Source organism: Strix uralensis, chromosome 4, assembly GCF_047716275.1.
Source record: "Strix uralensis isolate ZFMK-TIS-50842 chromosome 4, bStrUra1, whole genome shotgun sequence".
Lineage (NCBI taxonomy): Eukaryota > Metazoa > Chordata > Aves > Strigiformes > Strigidae > Strix > Strix uralensis.
The window spans coordinates 65,022,745-65,038,084 of NC_133975.1; the positions used below are offsets into that span (position 1 = coordinate 65,022,745).

A 15,340-nucleotide genomic window follows, 5' to 3' on the forward strand; every position below is an offset into this window, starting at 1 on the left:
TTGGGTTTTGGGGTTGGGAGTTGGGTAGAAGATAATTGTAATTATTTCAATGGAATTCACAACTCAGCAATGAAAATCGGTGCTCTAAAGAAAACTGGCCAGATTCACCTATTGGAAGGTTTCATTTTTTTTTTTCCCTAATTTACTAAAGGACTACATTTTTTAGAAAGCTTGCTAGAGTTAATTGTCGGTTAGAAACAGAAGATTGTTTGCCCCTGTTACAATTTGACTGGCAGTGGTTTAAATAGATCCTATCAAAACAAAGCAGTGCTTTAATCGTAGCTGATGCTTTTAAGTTTAAATGAAGGCTTTGTTTCCTAAGTTCATTAAGCTATCCAACTGCAATTTCTTTTCTGAGGAATTCAGGTCCAGGGATATTTTAGATTACCATGAAAAGATTCTCATTTAAACTACAGAAATGAAAACAAGTATGTGCAGAAGGGTTTGCCCTAGGTCACCTGAATTTAGCTTCATTATTTTAGCAGAGCCAACTTCCTTAAGAAAATCTGAGGTTATGATAAAGAGTTATACTGGAGAATATATGTAGGTAACATAAAAGCTGTGTATAGGTATAGATACATATATATGTAGAATTTCCAAATAAATCCTGGTGTGACAGTATAGCAGATGGATTAAATGCAACAATGCCAAACTCTTGAAGGGAGAAAGGGACTTGGAAGATACCAAAGGGTACTTCATCAGTCTCTGAAGTGGGTCTGCAGCATCTGCGCATACTTGATGTTCCTCAAGAACTGAGTCACTCTGTCACTGATTACACCAGTCAGTGAGCCAAGACCAGAAATCTGCACAGGTAACACCTAATGTAAACATGAAAGGGAGTGAGGTGTAGGACACAGCAAAGAATTGCCATGGGACACCTGTCAAAAGTTGTTTTGGAGTGACTGACCATGACAGCCACCTGATCTTGCCATTTCTTGAATGCTTCAGGTTAGCACCTCTTGACAGAACACAGGTAGTGACTTAGCTGTAACCATGATGGCCAACAATAGCACTGAGCCCTTCTGAAGGGAAGAGTTTTATCCAGTGAAGGTTTTGTAACTACAGGCATCTTTTGGACAGAGTGCCTGTTTTGAGCAGTATGTTCCATGAGCCATGGTGGTGCCCTGCACACACACAGTCATCTAGCCAGAGGTTTGGTCAGTATCTGGCCTGTATGCTGGATTTATGTTGACACTATTGCGTTAGAACTGTGCCATGATCCAGGCTGTCTTTGAGAGAACAGGGAAAACAGCATTAGTGCAGGATTTAACACGAGGCATCCTGTCTTTTCTCAGTGAATGTGAAGAGATTTATTCAGTTCTGGGTGAGCATATCGATTCTGAATTCAGGAGTACTCAGCTACGGCAAACCATGCCCTAGAGCAATTGTTCCACTTTGCAGTCTGATTAAAGACTTCCTTAAACAAATTGATGTGATGTGGTCCATCTTCATAAGTCACTTTAGAAATTTTAAGGACTTAACACTAAGGGTTTTGAAAACTTCAAAAGCTAACTAAGACAGTGATGGCAGAACAGTGTTACTGCCTTTATCAGCTCATGTCTAAATTCAACATGTAGCAAGATGGTCTGCAGAAATAGTCATCTCAATAAAAATCTCACAAACCAGTCTCAACCAAATTGCACTCTTTGTTTCAGTTGAGGTTTGCTCCTAAAGCACAGAACTGTGGTGAGTGTACTCTCATCTGTAACCCACTTCTCATCAGCATTATAGAGAATCTTTCAAAGGGAAAAGAAGGAACAAGAACGTTGTTGCTGCATTGTACCCTCTGTTCCCCTGCTCCAAAGTTAGATCTGGTCTACCACAAGCCAGCCTCCAGATTCTCTCTCTTCTGAAGGCTAGCAGAAGAATCCCCCATATGGGGATTTCTATAGCTGTGCATTGTTACTGCTTCTTTAGTAGCTGAATTTCAAGCTTTGCATTTTTTTCATCTTGGTATGAGTCATTATAAAATGCAGAATTCATCTTCATTTTGGGGTTCAGTGAGATCCAAACCATTATGAAGAAAAAGATTAACAGATTTATATTTTTTTGTATCATGAGAATTTTCCCATTCCATGACTATGAACATAGTGTATTATAAAAGACGCAACTTTACACGAGGCAAATATTTGAATTAATTCCAGTAGAGCAAGAAGAAATTGTGGGTTTGGTACCAATACATCACTTGTTCAGGAAAGGGACTAGCTACCAGTGCCCCACTCCACTCATTTCTGTGGGAAAGCCTTCAGGATCCCTCTTACTTCTCCAGATACGGACTTCAGAAAAGTCCTCCTGCCACCAAAGCTGAGGGAAGCTGATTGTAGCATCTTGTGAGAACTGCTAATGCTATTGAAGAAGCAGCCTCACAATTAGATGTTGAGAAGGTCCTAAGATGCATCACACTGATGATCTGTGTTAGCTCACAGTCCCCAAAGCCAAACTTGAATTTTCATATGTGAATAGCATCACTGCATTGTTTTGCTAAGGGAAGGTGCGGTGTCACGACAGCTTTCCTCTCGGGCATTTAAAAATGTTAATTTGCATTACTCAGCTTTTAGACTTGCAAAAGTATATGAGTAAAAGTACTGCCACATTTATTTTGACAAAACAATAACGTGAGCTTATGGTTTATTTTTTCTAGCATTTATTTGACCATCTTCTAGCAAAAAGGAAAAAAAAAAAACCTCTGGTTCTATATTCTTGCTATGTTTTGAAGCTGCTCAAATGTCAAATTTTATCACATAAGGCTGGTTTCCAAAGATAAGTCTTTGTATTTCATGACAAAAGTTCTTCCTGCTCAGGTACCGTTTCATTTAACTATACTTGTCCATCTTTCTCTATGAGATGTTCATACACATTTAGACTCACCTATTCTGCCATGCAGTGTGGATAAAAAAAGTGCTTAAAATGAGTAAAATATCCACTAAAAAAACAGGTGGTTGTTTTACAGGTACAAGCACTACCTTTAGCCAGCGTTTCACACACAAACACGAAGAAGATTAATGAGCATGAAAGGCTGAGTTACAGGTATATGTATATCCCCAGTTCCCCTGACTTCAAATTTCTGCCTGGGTACAGAAAAGGGGGTTTTATTTTTGTGGAAACTGAGGCAAAAGTGAATTACCAAAACAACCTCAATCAACACAGCAAAGTTAATAATGTACAAAACCATTCTATCCACCCTTGGGCCTTTCTATGTATGATGACATAGTGGTTCTTATAATGTGCTTTTGTAAGAAAATATTTGTATTATCACATGCATCAGCAGGGGTGGTACCAAACTATCCCCCTGGCGGCCAGAAGGTGTTTGGTTTTTACAGGCTTTGGATTTTTTTAAAAATCCTCATCCTGTTCTAAATATGGGAAAATGGCATTCACATCTCTCTTTTTTTAAGGTCTGTCTCAGACTACTATTTTCTGGTTTAGAATGAAGGAAAACTATTTTGGTTTGGTGCTGACATAGAGGGAAAAGATCCCTGTAGAAGACTGGTGCTGTAAAAACTGAAATAAACCTTCCTGGGTCTTATTTAGCTTAAATGAAGACTCAGCATGTAGCTGGCATACAAAGTTTCATAGAACTAAAAGAAGATCCATTGATGGTAATGAAGAATGGTTTCATCCTAGCTGTAACTTGACTGATTTCCCCACAGGTCAGTGATCTGCAGGGAGGGTGAATGGTTATCTGAAAGCAAGCACAGTTGGGTGCGAGGGGTAAAAAAGGAAAATCAAGTTGATATAGCAGTGGTTAGTGAACACGGTTTGGGGCCATGTGGATCTAATGCTGAATATCAAGGTTATAAGAAAAAAGTTTGTACACCACTGAGTCAAGTTCAAACACTTTTCACATAGAGAGGGAAGTAGAATGAGTCGCCTTGCTAGACAAAAACCATACGGGTGAATCTCAGTGGAAAGATTTGTGGCAAAAAGGATGTGAGCTGGTGTGAGCCGATATGGGTAGCACCAAAATCAACTACAGAAATAAGTGTCACACCTACTTTTGGCTGTATCCGAGTTTTGGGCAGCCTGCATAGGCTGTCACAGGCTGGATGTTTTCAAGTAATAGTGAGCAGCTAGAGGTCCAGACAGCCTCAGCAGGAACCACAGCTGCTCTTTGCTCTCTGAGCACCCACTCCTGCCAGTATCCATTTGTGCCTGACCGGGACCCTGGGGAGAAGGACTGGCGGAGGGGTGGCATGACCAAAAGGTGCATCTGCATGCCCTGCCCATGCTGCGAGTGTCCCCTGCAGCACCCCAGTCTCTGGCAGGGCCACAGGGATGCTGGTGCCACAGGCCTGTTGGAGCGCTGGGCACCAAGCCCTTGGCTCTTTCCAAAAAGTCTGTCCTTCTGGCTGTTTTTCTGGATGATAAATGCTGCTGTTACTGCTGGGTATAGGTACAGATTTGGATAATTTGGAGTCAGATCCAAAGGTGCTTGAAAGCTAAAGCCGCAAGTTTCCGTGCCTGTGTTTGGCAGGTCACGAGCATGGCTTGGCAGCGAGTCCTGCTCTAATTGTACTGCATAAGTACTAGTTCTGCTCGCCCTCCACGGTATGTTTAACAACAGCTAAACATACTCCTTTTAGGAACATGCTGATACGTGCTCACGAGGAAGCTGACACATGTAAGTTACCGCCTGAGGTCAAAAATACTATCCAGAGTAATTACCTCAACAAAATATATCAGTAAGAAATACATACTTAGAAATAATAATCGCAATGCCAAGATTTCATGATTTTAAATATTCTCTCTCTTTCCCTCCAGAGTTCTCCTAGCTATGTAGGCCAACCAAAACACCGCAGTGATTGTGTTTAATAGTGGCATAAGGATAACTGAAAGTCATTGTTTCCTCCTACATTATTCAGTACAGCAACATACTGAAATTGAGCTTGTAACATATATTCACAGAATAATTTTTATATTGCATTAACAATCTTTGACACTAATGCTAATTCTTCATTAGAAGAAACATGATAAGCAAGCTGATTTAATATGCAGTTAGCACTGAAAGATTTCGAGCACATGAGATTTTTGTTACTGTTTGACAGCTTTGGGTATCTAACGCTCTGCTTAGTCACAGAGGAGGTGCAGACAGCCGCACAGCTTTTCCCCTCCCTTGTCTAAACTGCAGTGCTGATGCAGAGACCATTTCTTTGTGTAAATGCCCGGACGTTTAATCTTCATGCCTGTTTTATTTGAGGTCTCTCTCTGCAGACAGTGCAGAGGACTGGAGTGGACAGGAGCAGAGAAATGAGAGAATGCTTATTTGCTGGGTTGTTAAATTGAGCAACTAAGTCAACATTCCTGAGAGGCATTGCAAAGGTCGAGAAGAATTTGCGGGGGGGAGGTTGTTGCTGCCTAGTCAGTGACAAGCTACCTTAATTAACAAAACTTAACATCACAAAGATGAAGTGGCAACAAAACTTGTTTTAGTAACAGGAAAATCCAACCAAGAAAGGGTGAATTTGTACAGTACGGGACGGGGGGAAGGGGCGGGGGGGGGGCGGGGGGGGGTGGAAATAAGAGTGCCCACAAGCTATTACGTTTGGCACCAAGGGCCGGTTTTCCCGGTCTATTATTTCACCCGAGGCCGAGCCTTTAAGAGCAGGAGGGCAGATTTTCAGGCGCGGCGCTTGCTTGTGAGATTCCCTCGGGATTTCAGGAAGGCGCCGTTTCTGTGGTTCGCCCGTGGAAGGCAGTTTGGGCAGGTGGACGCTAGAGGGGGCACCGAGTCTCCCTGTCTGTCTGTCTCTGCCTGTCTTGTCTGTCTGGGAGCTGCAGCCTGAGCTAACACGCCATCCCTCTGCCCCTCCTGCCCTGGGCCGTCCGTTTCTTCTGTTCCTGCAACACCCCCGTCCCCGCACAGCTCAGGTGTTTGAACAACGGGCCGGAGAAGTGACCCAGCGTGTGCAGGCAGAAGAAAGGGAGCACAAAACAAGTACTGGCCAGGTGACGGACCCGTGTCCTTCAGCAGCAAAACAAGGGCTGTGGACACCAGTTTGGCTGGGGAGATGGGGGTGCTTGGGAGGGGGACTCCCCAGCTGCTCTGCATGGCTGAGTCACGCTGCCGGCCAGCAGCTAAGTCCTGAAAGACCTGGAACATGTCAGTCAAGTTGCTCTCAGTTACAGGCACCGTATTCTCAAAGCTTGGAGGAGCTGACACAGATTGGGCTGACAAGTTACATCATGCACTGCCAGACAATGCTTTTCAGCTCTTCAGCACACTGGGAGGAGGGGAAGACACATATAGGGCTTAACGGCCTAGAATGAGGATACTGAACAAAATTTCGATGCTCCTAAAACCAGCAGATATTTACCTGACAAGTCTCTCAGATGAATCTGTGACAAGAAGTAGGAGGTGGAGTTGGTACCATTAACTCACAATTAACCGTTGGCCTGCAGGAAAGAAGGGATTTCCTTCCTCCTCCTTTCACCCATCTCTCTGTCCGATACACGGAAAGGAGCGCAGTTCTTCTCACTGAGGCTTTGCTGTAAAGCAATGTTGGCGAACAATCAGGAGGAAAACCAGACGCTCGCCGACAGCTATACTTGGGGGAAAAAGAGATCCATATGTTTCATCTTATCTCATTTTCTCCTCCTAGCATTCGGACAATTAAAACAGAAAACCAGAGAGATGCCCAGGGGTGGGGAAGCAAATCCCAGACAGGGCATGAGCTCAGTCCATCAGGAATGTTGACTTAGTTGCTTGATTTAACAACCCAGCAAATCTGCGTTCTCCCATTTCTGTGCTCCTGTCCCCTCCACTCCCTTGCATGGGTTTGATCTGGGGGAACTGGAAGTCCTGAGTTTTACTCTGTGTTTGGTCCATGTTACGACATTGTATACCTGTTCTTGGTTCTCCTTGTCTTCCCGAGCCTGGCTGTTCTCAGTGATCCTGTGTCCCTGGGGCTGTGTGGCCATCACCCTCAGTGACAAGAGAGACCAACTGGTGTCTGTGTCCCTGTCTGGGGGCCAGCCCCATCAGGAGCTGAGCGCTCCCACAGGACAGTGACCCTATCGTTTGTCTGCCCTGACCCCGGACACAGCTTCTAGCTTCAAAGGCTCAGGGGAAGGTTCTCTCTTGTGGGGAGGGGGGTAGGTGTGGGGGAAAGGAGGAGGCTGGAGGAAAGAAAAGTGTCCCCAGATTGCTGGTTCATCTGGAAGGTAGAGCGAGTACCTCGCACAGGGGATCAGAGTGATGCGGCTGAGCCAGTGGGAAAGGCAGGCATGCTCTCTGTGTGCACGAGGGATTCACTGCAAACTGCTGGGTGATGCATCTACAGGAATTGTCAGGGGAACTGGTGGTGCTCATCGTCTGCACCGTCGTGTCTGGGCTCCGTAAGAGAACAGGGAAAGGATGAACAGAACAGTTCTTTTTGTTATGTTCAATAGGCGCCAGAAGTCCTCAGCACTGTTTATGTCCAGATGTTGATGATGCAGCATGATGCCCTCTGACGCTTCCTCACCATGATGGTGTCTGTGCTTCCTCACTCACCCCGTGGCCATCATCAGTCACCTCCTGCAGACATGGCTGCCCCTGGACAGGCACGTGTCCTGCCCCAGCCCCTGTGGGCAGGCAGAGACCTGTTCTCTGGTGGATGGGGGAGTTGGCGAAGGTGCTGGTCCTCCTTCGGGAAAAGAAGGTCTGAGTGTGGCCAGATCCAGCCTGGCCCTGGGCAGCCCCTTTGGGCAGGGAAAGCGCTCAGCTGTGTCGGGAGCATGACAGGTACCAGAGCCCACGGGCTGATGGGTGAAGTTCTGCTCCCTTGCAGTGACATGATGCAGCCGTGGAGGATCCTGGAGAGGAAATGTTTCATCCTAAAGGTTTTAGTGGAAAACTTAAAGAACTCAGGCATAGGACAGACCTGGGACCGACTCTGCCAATCTGAGGCCACTCTGCAGCTGCTCAGTGCATTTCTGGCCTATATATTTCTGCAGCTCCTTGTCTGCCTTTCTGACTAACTCTTCATCCTGAGGGAGTCTTGGGCATGCTGTGAACACCCACAGAGCCCCTGGAGTGCTGCGTCAGCCCTGTGCAGGGCTGGTGGTGGGGACGCCGAGGCCATTTGCGGCTCCCAGCCTGCGGGGCTGTTGCAGAAGGCTGAACAGCAGTCGGCAAAAGCCCCACGCGCAGGCGTGGGCTGGTGAGAAAATGCCTTGGTTTCAGGGGCGGTTTCGATGGAAGGTCTCTGCAGCTCAGCCATACCACCTCGGCAGTAGTGTCTGTGCGATGCAGCCTGGAGGCTGTCACCCTGCAAGTGGCTCCCCGACCTCCTGCAGTTCATCAGTGCCACCCTGGGAAGGGAGATGCCTTTTTCCCCACTCAGCCCCAGGGACGACTGTTCCTCAAGGGACACGTGAGGGATGGGCATCCCTGCAGGTGCGGCAGAGGGGACGGGTGCCTCGGCTGAGCTTCACTGCTTGTGGCACTGAGGCAGCACTGCAGCCGCCTCATCTCCTGGGGGGACAGATTGCTTGGGTTGGTTTTGCTTCCATTTTTTTTCATGGAGAAGCTTCGATCCTTGGGGAGAAAGGTGTTGCCCAGCTCATAACCGCTGCCTGCTGGGGCCTGGCCTCCCATGCCTGCTCACTGCCGGGTCCCTGCCTTCCTCCCTTTCCCAGTGCCGCTGCGGGCAGCCCTGCCCCGGTGCCCTCAGCACGGCCTGGGGGCTGGGGTAACCGCTGCAGCCGGGGCATTTCCACGGGGCCAACACCTGACTCGTTTGTTTGGTCCATGCCCGCCCGGGGAGATTTGTGGTTTCCTCCAGCCTTTGTTTATTTCGGTTTGGGTTTGTCTGCTTGGTTGCATTGGTTGTTTGGTTGGTGTTAGCTTGATAATCGCTTTGGTTTCTGTTGCAGTTTCTGCAGTGCGGGTCTCTAGGGGAGCCCCCTTTCAGGACTTTAGGGGCTGAGAAACATCCCTGTGTCCCCCCACACGTGTTGTGGTGCCGGGCCGAGGCCGGTACCGGAGCAGGGCGGGGCGGGGCCGGTACCGGGGCGGGGGCGCCGGCGCGGAGCCAGAAAAGCGGCGGAGGCGGCGGAGCGCGGAGGTGTTTCTGTGCCTGGTTCGGCGTCGGTCGGCAGCGGAGCAGGTGAGGGGCCTGGGAATCCTCGTCCCACGGGTCCGGGCTCTGCTTACCGGGACCGGGGGCCGGGCGCTGCCCCGGGACAGCCGGGGAGTTGCGGGGAGCAGGGGCAGCCCCATCCCGCCGCCGGCTGCTCCTCGCTGGGGCCGGGCAGCCTCTGCCGCTCCCGACGCGGGTCGGGCAGCGGCCGCCCGCGGGGCTCCTGCGCGGCCGGACGGGTCCCGGTGCCCGCACGGGCGGGGAAGGGCCCCGGCTGCTGCCGCCCGGGGGTTCCTGGGGACGGGCTGGGGGGGGAGGTTCCTCCTCTTGGAGAAGGTGGTGGAGGGGTCCCCCCCCCTTGGAGGAGGGTTGGGGAGGGGAGGAAGGGTGTGTCCCCCCCTCTTGGAGGAGGGTTGGGGAGGGGAGGCAGGGTCTCCTCCCCCCCCCCCCCTTGGAGGAGGGTTGGGGAGGGTGAATGGGGAGGTTTCCTCGGGAGGAGGTTTGGGGGGGCGGAGGGGGTGGTTCCCCAGGGAGGTTTGTGGGGGATGTTCCCCTGGAAGGGCTTGTAGCCTTCCTTACCCAGCTGGGCTGTGTTCCTGGGTGCCTTGGCAAGGCTCCCCATGGGGGGTTCAGGTGAAATAAAGCCAAATAAAGTGATTCCCTACATCTGCTGGAGCTGCCCTACAGAGACATGGGGCTGGACCCTCCCTGCAGGGCGGGGTGCCTCCACCCCAGTTCCCAAGCACTCCCCTAAATTCTATCTGGGAACCCTGGGCTGGGGGTGGGCTACACTCCCCCCACCTCTTCACCATCACATCACACATGGGGTCAGAAAACAGAATTTCAGTGCTGGGTTTTAATCCCCAACATGGAGATTAAGTGCTGTGTTCTGGGGGCTTGGATACATGCAGAGCAGGTTGTGTTGGGAGCTCAGAAAGGGACCCAGTCACGTTTTCAGCTGTTGGAAAGGGAGACCAAGGCCTGTGTTTGTGGGACTAAAAATGGAGACAAAGTCTTGCGTTTTTCATGTTCTGAAAACAGAGACTAAGGGCTGCACTTTTGGGCCATAAAAACAAGCTCTGGGGTCTCAAAAGCAGAGGCAGAGCCCTGTGTTCTGAAGTGCAGAAAAAGACTAAGTCATGCGTTTTCAGCACTTGAAAATGTAGGTTAAGTCGTGTGTTTCTGCAACTCAGAAAAAAGCCTAAGTAGTACTGTGTTTTGGGGACTTGGAAACGGAGGCTCAGTTGGCTGTTTTCAGCTCCCAAAACAGAGGCTCAGGGAGAACTGGGTGGGAGATGGTGAGGAGGGGGTGTTGGGATGTGGGTAGGGTGCAGGGACCCCCACTGGAGGTGGGGGTCTGGTCACACTGGTCCCTGAAGTTAGGGAGGCTGGCATGCACCAGGCCAAATTAAACATCTGAGACAGTCTCTGGGGCAAAAGGCACTTTTCACACCATCTTTGCGTGTCCAACTCTTTATTCCAGGGGTGTACAAGCACCAGAATAGTTCCTGAACAATATACACAAACTAATTAGACAATGTGTGTACAGTTATGACAGTTCATATTCATATACAAGTTGTGACAGTGATTGATTTACGACCATGCCAAGATTGGTGCAATTAGCTGGAGCTTTAAGTGGGTTGTAACAAGAGGGAGCGTTTATTAAGGCAGAGCTGGTAGCAAGAAGCAGCAGCATTTCTGGAGCTGGAGCTGAAACAAGCAGGAACGTCCATCAGCAGGAGAACCTCATGGCCAGAGCTGGAGCTTCAACAAGCTGGACCTGAAATTACCTCAGACTGAAACAAGCTGGAGTGTCCAGGAGCTAGAACTGAAATAAACTGAAATAAAGCAGCAGGAATTGAAATTACTTGGGGCTACAAATACCTTGTGCAGTAACGTGGTGAGGACCCCATCAGCAGGAGCTGTAAGAAGCAGGAACATCTCCTGTCCACGTGTCCATTAGCTGGAGCTGTAACAGGCCATGACCGCTGTCAGCCAGGGCTGCGCTCCCAGCACCACTGGACAGCGGAGCGTCCGCTCTCCAGAGCCTCTGTTAGGGAGAGCCGAGCTTACCTGTGGCTGTAACAGGCAGGAGTGACTATGAGCAGGAAAATCTCATGGCTGGAGCTGTTAACAAGCCGGAGTGTCCATCAGCTGGATCTGTACTCTGAGGCAGGGCTGGCCCTAGCAAGGAGCTCCGACAGCAGGGAGCCCGGCCTCTTCCCTCAGGGTCTAAATCCACACCTAGTGCCTCTCTCTGCATGGAGGGTCTCTCCTGGTCCCGTTCCCGAGGGCAGAAGGGAGGCAGGGGGGACCCCAGATCTCCTGGGGCAGGTGGGCACGGGCAAGGCAGCATTGGCATCTCCTCTGTACCTGTGGAAAGGGAGTGATGCACCACACAGCCCTGAACGGCCCCACGTAACCCATGGGAGATTCCTGTCCTCCTCCTGGACATGGGCAACCCTTCCTGTCCGCCTGCCCCTTGCTCTTGGCAGAGGCTGCCCAGCACTGCACCCGGGCAACAGGGAGGGGAGCGAGAGATGACAACGGGAGAGCTCGGGGCTCAGCCTGAAAAAAAAAAATTCCTCCCCAGAACAGCAGGTGAGAAAGCACACCTTGCTGAAAGCCCTTTGCTCAGGGAGGAGCATTTCAGGCACACAATGACACCAAGCAATACTGGGGCCGATGACGGGCTGTTCCCCTCCAGGGCCCAGCCTGGCACAGCATTTGCCCCCCACCAGCCCCTGCCCAGGAGCGGGACTGGGGGAGCCACAGGCTGCACTTTACATCCTGCTAAACACCACTGCCAAGCCCAGTTCTAAACATCAACTAAAGCTGAACTCACCAAAGTGCTAAACATCACGTAACGCTGAACCAGGCCAAGTGGGTTTCAGGAGAGGCCCAGAACAACCCGGAGCCCCATGTGGGAGCAGGACAGGGCTGTCCCCAGCCAGGCCGTGGCCGAGAGCCACAGCAGCTGCCCTGGGGCAGCTCTGGCACAGGAGCTTCCCGCAGCTCCCCCCTGCCGCCCGCAGCCACCAGGCCCAGACCGTGGGGCACAGCCCATCCCTGGCCTGGCCTCTGCCCAGGGAGCACTGCCGGCACAGCCCCGGACTGCCCTGCGGCTGGACACACAACACAACCAGAAGCCACAAGCTAAAAAATTTTCCTCCCAAGCCAGGCTCAACAGAGATGCGAGGTGCAGCCACCACCCTGACCCCACTGCAGTCTGGGAGCGGTGCCGGCCTTGAACCGCCCCGCAAACAGGACCAGCACCAGCAGCTCCACGCATGGCATGTTCTGCTCCTCAGCTGCCCAGGCGAGGCTTCCTCAGCTCACGTGTGTTTGGGGTGGTCCTGCGTGCCTGACCCTGCCAGACACCCCCAGAGCACGGCCCAGCTGCCCCCCTGCTTCAGGGCACTCACCAGACATTTCCTCCTGCGTCGGTGTCCCCGGGGCTGCCCGTGTCGGTGCCGTGCTCCTCGCCCTGGCCCAGGCTGAGCCTTTCGGCTGCTCCCCTGCGCTGGTACCTGCGCTGGAAAACCCCCTGTGAGGAAGCGGCGGCCGCGTCTCAGCAGGGAGGCCGCAGCTCTCGCTCGAGCAGGAGCTCCCAGCCCCACTCACGCCTACAGGCTTGCCCCGCTGCCCGGCGGAGCCTGGTGCCAATGCCCCCGCCCCGAGCCACTGCAGGGGCCGGGGGACCCCGGGGCGCGGCTGGGGCTCCCCCCCTCCCGCTCCCCCGGCTGCACAGAGGCTGCTGCCGGCAGCTCGACTCCCGCGCTCCCCCCTCCATCAGCGCCCTGCAGGCAGCAAAATCCAGCCAGTGAATGCAAACCCGGCTTTTAAGGACTAAAGCGGAGCGCAGTCGGTCAGTGCCCGCCCCCTGCTCCCCCCTCCTTTCCTGTGCACATGCAGCAGGGGCCGGATCCCCGCTCCTGAGCGCCCAGAGGCTGCGGCGTTCTGGGCAAACCAACCCCGGGGCCTCCCGGGGAGGCGCCTCCGGGGCAGGCTGGGCCCAGAGTATTTTCTTCCTTTTCTTCCCCCTTCCCTGGCTGCGGGCCTCCGCCTGCTCCCCTCAGTCCCCACCGCCCCGTGCCCTGCCCCGCCCTTCACTTGCTCTCCCGCAGCGGCTCTGCCTGCGCGGGGCAGCCCGGGGCATGGGCGGAGCCGTGCTGGGCGGTGCCTCCCGGTGTCGAGGCTCAGCCCCGGCTGCGCTCCGCTGGAGGCGCTGGCGATCACGGACTTTCCCCGGGTTTTCCCGGTACTGCGGGTGCGACCGGGCGGCTGTGGCTGCGGAGCCCCGTCCGCCCGACGGGCCCGGCTGGCGGCGGCACGCAGGGCTCTCACGGGCTGGGGCTGCGCAAACAGAAACAGGCGGGGAAACCGCGCACGGACACACCGGCACGGCGCGGGGTCACCGCCCGTCCCGCTCTCTGCCGGGTGACACGTTTATCCCCCAGGGAGGCACTACCCGGAGGGCCCAGCCGGGCTCCCGGCGCGGCCCAGGGCCGCAGGCCGGGACACACCCGGGCGCGGGCAGCGCTGGCCCCCGCAGGAGCCCGCAGGCCGCTGCGCCCGCGCGGGCTGCCCGGGCACAGAACGGACCCGCTGGGCTCCGGCGCGGCCGCCCCGCCCCGGCGGTAGCGCCCCCTGGCGGCCGCCGCACGTCACTGCAGCTCCCCCTGGCGCTCGGCCTCGGAATCACGAGCAGCGCGCGCCCTCCCCGCGCGCGGCGGCGCCCCCTGGCGGTCAGAGGCCCCTGGCGGCTCCGAGCGGCTCCGCAGTGCCCGGGCCCGGCCCCCGCCACACGCCGCGCGTGGCGCACCCGGGTACCCGCCGGCGGTGGGGGGACACACACCAGTGCCGCCCCCCCCCCCCCCCCCCCCCCGCCTCCAGGCCCTGGCCGCTGCCACCGGGGCGCGCATCCCCCCCCGCCGCACCCAGGTGGTGCGAGACATGACCCCCCCCCTCTCCCCCCGCGCGGTAGCGGCCACCCCTGCCGGGGGCACCGGCCTGGAGAGGGAGGGCCGGGAGGCATTTCCCCCGCGCCCGCCGTTGCGGTAGGGAACCCCTGTCCAGCAGCCCGCAGCCTGTCCCCTCTGCAGCCCCCTCGGCTAAAGGGGCCGGTTTCTGCATCAGACCCGATGCAGAGGAACATTAACCTCAAGCCTAGACATGCTGGCCAGGACTTGGAGCAACCTGGTCTAGAGGAAGGTGTCCCTGCCCAGGGCAGGGGGGTTGGAACTAGATGATCTTTAAGGTCCCTTCCAACCCAAACTATTCTGTGATTCTATGTTTTAGATGCAGAGTTTTTATTTATTTCTTTCACAGAAGCAACTCGAGGGACTCTGAGCCCTGGTGCAGCACTGAGTGGCTGAGTCTGCTCTGCACACCACATCCTTCCTCCGACCCGCTTCCCTGAGCTATTTTTCTGCCCACAACACAGAAAATTCTGTGTTCTGCTCCAACTCTTGGGGAGATCTTCCAATGGGGTCTGGCAGCGCCATGGCTTCATCCCTCCCCAGCACTGCACTGCCCGGCTGCAGCCTGCAGGGAGCAGATCAACAGGGGTAACACACCAGGGAAAAACTCACCGCTCCTCGCAGCTCTGTGAAACAGCAGCAGCTTCCGCTGCACCTGGCAAGGGGAAAGCCGCCACGCTCCAGCCCGGTGCAGTGGTACCACTCCTGCCCCTGCGAGGCTCCCACCCAGCTGTCACACTCTGCCCAGGGGCTTTGCTGCAGAGGGGAGCTGGGCCAGAGAGAGGACTTGGTCCTGATGATCTAAGTGATCGCCTCCTCCCTACCCAAGCAGACGCCCAAACACCCCTCACCTCCTCCCGTGCCCTCCTGGCAGAGCACACCCGCTCCATACCTGCTGCAGGCAGGGCACAGTGACCAAGAGCTGACACAACAGCTCCTGCAAGTTTGTGCATCTGGTCCATCAGGACAAACATGGTGACAACACATTGCCTGGAGCAGCATTTCAGTAGCTGCACTTTTTGCCGTCACCCCTGCAGGGCCCAACAGGGCTGGGAAGGTCTCACCAGGGGCTCAAATCCCACCAGATGCTTTGTTTTACCAACTCCGGGTTTAATTTCTGCACCTTACCTCTTGGGGGGCTTGAGGACTTCAAGGTTACGGAAAGGTCTGCAATTAAAACTGCATTGAAATAAGGCAGCCCAGAAGGGCATCACGTCAGCACCTGCAAAAGCTGCGGTCAGTTTTAATTCACACGTGCAAAAACACACAGACACTGTCCTTCACACTGTTCCCACT

General features: G+C 53.7%; 2 long non-coding RNA genes across 3 annotated transcripts; one reads left to right on the top strand and one right to left on the bottom strand.

Moving 5' to 3' along the window:
• The first annotated feature begins 9,016 nt into the window (after positions 1 to 9,016).
• On the top strand, positions 9,017 to 10,920 carry LOC141942180 (uncharacterized). The gene is made up of 2 exons (XR_012628557.1): positions 9,017 to 9,089; positions 10,730 to 10,920. It is a non-coding gene; the product is annotated as an uncharacterized LOC141942180 (long non-coding RNA).
• Positions 10,520 to 13,648, bottom strand: LOC141942179 (uncharacterized). 2 transcript variants are annotated; one of them, XR_012628556.1, is made up of 5 exons: positions 13,462 to 13,648; positions 12,488 to 12,597; positions 11,136 to 11,435; positions 10,947 to 11,031; positions 10,520 to 10,842 (listed from the first exon to the last, which is right to left on the bottom strand). It is a non-coding gene; the product is annotated as an uncharacterized LOC141942179 (long non-coding RNA). The 2 variants fall into 2 exon arrangements; XR_012628555.1 differs by lacking the exon at positions 13,462 to 13,648 and having other exon boundaries at positions 12,488 to 13,149.
• Positions 13,649 to 15,340: the final 1,692 nt, after the last annotated feature.